General features: G+C 39.6%; 1 long non-coding RNA gene across 1 annotated transcript; it reads left to right on the top strand.

Moving 5' to 3' along the window:
* The first annotated feature begins 2,774 nt into the window (after positions 1–2,774).
* LOC107837759 (uncharacterized) lies at positions 2,775–5,583 on the top strand. Its single transcript, XR_001663801.1, has 2 exons — positions 2,775–3,040; positions 3,120–5,583. It is a non-coding gene; the product is annotated as an uncharacterized LOC107837759 (long non-coding RNA).
* The last annotated feature ends 839 nt before the right edge of the window (positions 5,584–6,422 follow it).

The raw sequence follows: 6,422 nt of genomic DNA on the forward strand, positions 1-6,422 counted from the left end.
TGATTGACTTCCTCTCAGACATGATTAACTTCCTGTCAGACATGATTAACTTCCTGTCAGACATGATTAACTTCCTCTCAGACATGATTGACTTCCTGTCAGACATGTTTAACTTCCTCTCAGACATGATTGACTTCCTCTCAGACATGATTAACTTNATATTTAATTATTTTAGTATTTCTGTGATGTTTTTAAAACTGCTGTGAACAATGGGGAGTCTCATCAAGAGCTTCTCTTCCAGCTTCCTGTCAGATATGATTGACTTCCTGTCACACATGATTGACTTCCTGTCAGACATGTTTAACTTCCTGTCACACATGATTGACTTCCTGTCAGACGTGCTTAACTTCCTGTCAGACGTGCTTAACTTCCTGTCAGACAAGATTGACTTCCTCTCAGACATGTTTAACTTCCTGTCAGACATGTTTAACTTCCTGTAAGACATGATTAACTTCCTGTCAGACAAGATTGACTTCCTCTCAGACATGTTTAACTTCCTCTCAGACATGATTTACTTCCTGTCAGACATGTTTAACTTCCTGTCACACATGATTAACTTCCTCTCAGACATGTTTAACTTCCTGTCACACATGTTTAACTTCCTCTCAGACATGATTTACTTCCTGTCAGACATGTTTAACTTCCTATCACATATGATTAACTTCCTGTCAGACATGTTTAACTTCATTTCAGACATGATTGACTTCCTGTCAGACATGATTGACTTCCTGTCAGACATGTTTAACTTCCTGTCACACATGATTAACTTCCTCTCAGACATGATTAACTTCTTGTCAGACATGATTAACTTCCTCTCAGACATGATTGACTTCCTCTCAGACATGATTAACTTCCTGTCAGACATGATTAACTTCCTGTCAGACATGATTAACTTCCTCTCAGACATGATTGACTTCCTGTCAGACATGTTTAACTTCCTCTCAGACATGATTGACTTCCTCTCAGACATGATTAACTTCCTGTCAGACATGATTAACTTCCTCTCAGACATGATTAACTTCCTGTCAGACATGATTAACTTCCTCTCAGACATGTTTAACTTCCTGTAAGATATGATTAACTTCCTCTCAGACATGATTGACTTCCTGTCAGACATGTTTAACTTCCTCTCAGACATGATTGACTTCCTGTCAGACATGATTGACTTCCTGTCAGACATGTTTAACTTCCTGTCAGACATGATTGACTTCCTGTCAGACATGTTTAACTTCCTTTCAGACATGATTGACTTTCTGTCACACATGATTAACATTTTGTCACACCTGACAGTAATCTATGTGAACCTGGATTACTGCCAGGTTCACATGTAGTGGAGAAGCTTCATTCAAAGTTTGTGATAACTTTGCATTTATTTAGTTGACTCTCATCAAATCATCAATTGTTCCGACTTCTCTGTCATATCTCAGTTATTTTGAGAATAACCACATCACTGAAATGAATAATTTTTAACACGAGATGGATCTGCATCAGGCCCTAAAACTCACAGGTCTGATTCCACTAACATATGAAATCTGGTGGATTTATGAGGAAAGGCAGAGAAGATCCAGCCGACGATGATGAATCTGAGCTAAATGAAGCTTGAAGACTTGGAGGCAGAGAAGAAGGCCTCATTTACAGCTTGGTTTTTATTTCAAAACATAAACACAACTTGAGTCTAAAAGAAACTTCAATTTCAGTTTTTGACCAAATCTGGAGCACGCAGTGTAAAAGATCGATGGTTTTTCACCAGTATTTGTAATGTGACACTAAATGTTGTACTTACTGACTGAGAGCTAAAACGTGGTCTGACATCATCAATGACATCATCACTGACATCACCACCACAGTTTATCCGGGTCTGAATGTTAAATCCTAGACTGGAACAAAACAGGAAGTCAGTCAGCCTGTTGACATAAACCTTAAAACTGCGCAAATTGAAATGACCAAAATAAACTTGGCTATTGGAAACAGCAATTTTGAAAGAAATCCTGTTTTTTGGTAAAAGTTTTTGCACTAGGGTCAGGCAGTTTTTCAGCCATATCGAAATAGATGTATTTTGCAAAACTGCAATGGAAACATGTTTTTAATAAGGCGAGTCATATGACCAACAGCCGGATTGCTGCTGACCAAAACAACGAAGAAGACGACAGGAAGCCTGTTTTGGTTTTTTCTGGCTCCTCTGGTTGCTGGTAAAATTCACAGCATCAGATCAGAAAACTGAGTCGTTCCAACATGTTGAATCTGGAACCCTTCTGGGCAACATGCAGGTTGTTCATCCCAAGTTTCCGATTTGCTTATGGGTGAATGAGACTGGTTGAACACAGAAAAGTTCAGTATTGATTGTTGTGTTCGTCAGAAAGCAGAGGCAGCAAATAAACTGTCGACTTCCAGTCAGACACGTCTGAATCTCCTCGGAATCTCTCCTTCTGACCTCCGCCCCATTTGTCTTCTGAGCCCCCCCCTCACAGAGGAACCGTGGGGGGCGGGGGGGGGAGCTGTCCCACCTGCAGAGAGAATAATATTTTAAATCCATATTAGCACTCGATCCCAAATGCTTTGGTTGACAGATGGTTTCCTAAAATCCCCCAGACTCCCAGCACTTTACCCTGAGGTGGACTTTATTGGTTTTCTTATTCTTCAAAAACATTTTATAAAAGTCTGATATATAGAAATATATATTAATATAATTCTTTGTGATTTAAAACTTTAACTTAATAGTTGCAAATATGGATATATTATTTTGAGTCCCTGTGTTTTCCTGTCAGGATGACAGAAGAACAAAAATCTGTGGCTGCAGATGAAAAACCAACCGATGCTTCAGCAGGTGAGCCAATCAGACTTCCTCTAATCAACCAGTTTACAGTTCAGAGGTTTTCCTCAGCTGGATGATCAGGAAGGAGAGCTGCACCAAGGCAGAGCTGCACAGGAAGTGGATGCAGCGCTGAGCAGGAAGTGGATGGCCCTTAGCCTGTTGCTCTGCCTGCTGCAGTCTGTCGCAGGCATCCTGCCAGGATTATTTGGCAGCTGGATGACATGCAGAGTAAGTTTTGCTCCAAACAGTATTCAGAATCTCAGTTTGCTCTCATTCTGCTCACTTCCTTCTTGCCTCTCTTTTTCAGAGTTTTGGAAATTCTACCTGAGCTGTGGATCTCTGCAGCTCCTTCAGAGTCACTGTGGTCCTCTTGGCTACAGCTCTGAGTACAGGTGCATACAAAAATGTAATCTCACGTTTGTTAAAAGTGTCATTATGTCTTGACAGTAGAATATGAAACAGATAATGAAAAGGTCAAGCTCCTCCCTGTGGCTCTACTGAGACCTGCTCACAAATAACCAATCAGAGCCAGGAGGCGGGGCTTAGTGCTGCTAATAAAGCTCAAGATTACTGGTAAGCTGCAGCTGCGCTAATGGCAGAGAAATAAAGTTACAGCAAAACTGTCAGTGCCTCATGTTTTCTGCAGGCTCTGGGCAACAAGCTGGATTATTTTATTTAGGGGCGTCATGGAAAAAGAATTTGAATATAAGCTGCTGGTTTTATAAAATCTTTTAGAAACCAGGAATGATTTTTCATCCACCTCACATTTCTGCTTTACTTGTTGATAAAATATTCATAAAACATATTGTAAAATCTGAAATAGTTTAAGGAGTATGTAAACTTTTCACAGTAAAATAAGATTTATGCTCTTTCTGCAAGTACAAAATGTAAGAAATGTCCCATGAAAACATGTTAGTGTCCTGCAGTGAGGACTCGCGTGTCAAAGAGCCGGTCGGGTCCTTTAACACGGAGATGAACAGAAACAGAGATGAAATAATGAGATGGAAGTATGTCAGGTATTGTATGGTGGTTATCTGTGGCTTATAGGCCATAATAGCTGACCTGGTCATGCTGAGCTGCATTATGTTTGTCCTCTGGACACCAAAGAACATTGATGCCTCAAGACTGCATCAATGTTCGATTTTCTTTACAAACTCTGTCAGGATTTTATTTCCAGAAAGGCAAAACATGTTCAGTCTCTCTAAATTATGATTGAATTTTCATCAGTTCAGCAGGTCCCAAACTGGCTGTTAAAAAAGGACTTTAGTCATACAAACGACAGCACCACTAAAGCCATTGAGTCTAAGAACTTCCCTCCTAACCCATTAGCATGAATATATTTCCACCTCAGCAATAAAACCTTGCAGATTCCATTCCATAAAATCCTAAATTTCCATCTGTCCCAAACTGCTTCATAAACCTGAGTGAACCTCCAAGCCCAGCAGATTAACGACGGCTAGCGTCAGAGCGCCGCTCTTCAGTCTGGCTGTAAACAACGCCTCACTGTAACCCGGAGCAGCTCTGTCACTTTTTATTACCCCCAAATTTCAGCTGAACACTTTGACTGTTATCCCTGCTGGAGGAATCGTTAAAGTTACAAGCGTTGTCTGATTTTTAATGCTTCAGGTTTTATTTAGTAAAAGCCACCATTGAAATGCTTAAATGTCTCTTTTCTACCGAAGCAGACTGCATTCAGTTAAACTCGTGTCTTATTCTGCTGCAGACACAACTCAGTCAGACTCAACATGAACCATTAATGAGCTGAAATCAGCATGTTAATAAGAATTTATGAACTTGACTTTAATGATGGTTTGGATTGAACTGATACATTGAAACCTGTAAGAATGATAAATACAAACTAATATATATCAAGAGGATTTAATGTATAAAATAATAAAGACAGAGAAAAGCTATTTTCCTCCTCATTTCCATCCTTGACCGTCGGTTCATCCTGCTGCAGCATCTTCACATCAACTGATGCTTCGATAGAAGAACCACTGCAGAAGAAAACCTGCACGATCAATTCAAATGTCTGATTGAATTTAAAAGATTTTACATAAGGAGTTTTGAGACGGTATTTGTTTGAGTAGAGCAGAGCAGAGGCCTCCAAATGTCCTGAAATCTTTAGATGTGTTCCTGCTCCAACACGCCTCATCAATTCAGTTCATTTCAGTTTAGTTACGCAGCACCAATCCCCCCAACAAGCAGCTCCTCCGTCTGCAGTCGGTCTGCAGACTCGGGTGTCTGCAGCAAACATGCAACTGACAGCAACATGTAGAGAAATGAGGCAGAAACAAACGAACCTTTGCTGCTCACTTTGTGATCCGATCCGTCTGTCTTCAGATGTCACTGATCTAAACTTTAACTTTGCACCTCTCTCTCCTGAAAGACTGAAGAATAAAAATAAGAGAAGAAACCCAGAAATGATTTTGATGTGCAATTTGTAACGGAGGCTCGGTGCCTCCATCAGCAGAGCTTCATGTAAATCTGTTGATCGGGAGTTTTTAATGGGATTTTGCAATAAAATTATTTGATGTTGAGTTTTCCTTTTATGTTTTCTGAACAGCAGAGCCCTGATAATATTTTAGTTTTTTCACTCATTTACTAATTTGCTAATTTGATTGGTGGACATCAGCGTTGTCTTTACAGAGAAATAAAACAGCAGAATATTAGTTAAATATTTTGTACAGACTGTTATGAAACTGGACTGTTAAAAACTAAAGAAAGTTGTACATTTCATGCACAACTTGAAATAAAGATCAGAGTTTTTCCACTGATCTTCTGTCAGTTATTCTTCTAAAATGCAATTACAAAGTAATTACAGATAACCCCCAACCTTTCAATAATCCTTTGCCAATCTGCCCACAGCCTCCCTATAATTACCCCCACAACCCCATCCCCAACTGCCCCTGTTGCCCCCATGGAGGCAGCTTCCAGGCTGTTGGTGCCATGCTGGGCAGGAGAGTTTCTGCTTCCAGAAAAGCTGAAGGCTTTGGCTCAGTTACTGAACTGCTGAACTCCTTCAGGTCATTTTCCCTCCAGAGGCAGAAAACTGTAAAGTTTGAATAAAAACAGAAACTTCATAAAAACACCATAATACTTTAATAATATTCAGTTTGAGGTTTTCAACCTGAAAAATCTGACATCAATGTCCAGTTTTTTTGTTACATTTCCAAGTTTTTTACATGATAAAAACACAAAAATATGACATTACTGTGGCAAATTAAAGTTATAACTATATAAATCTAAATATCATAATAATCCAGACCAGAATAATTAATCTTCCAATTATCATTTATGAAAGGCGGTGCTGAACAGGTGGGTTTTATCCTTGACTTAAAGGAACTGTGTTTCAGCTGTTTTGCAGTTTTCTGGAAGTTTGCTCCAGATTTGAGTTCTTCCACAGAGAGACTTTAAAAAAATCACTGAATGAATCAAAGATCTGCTGCTGGATCAACTTCAGACCTCTAAAGTTCTGGTTCTGGTTCTGCTCTGCCTCCTGAACCGGAAGCAATCATGGAGCAGCAGCATTCAGCTTCTATGCACCAAAACCTGGAACAAACTTCCAGAAAACTGCAAAACAGCTGAAACACAGTTCCTTTAAATCAAG

The sequence above is a fragment of the Poecilia formosa genome, unplaced genomic scaffold (genome assembly GCF_000485575.1).
Source record: "Poecilia formosa unplaced genomic scaffold, Poecilia_formosa-5.1.2 Scaffold172, whole genome shotgun sequence".
Classification (NCBI taxonomy): Eukaryota; Metazoa; Chordata; class Actinopteri; order Cyprinodontiformes; family Poeciliidae; genus Poecilia; species Poecilia formosa.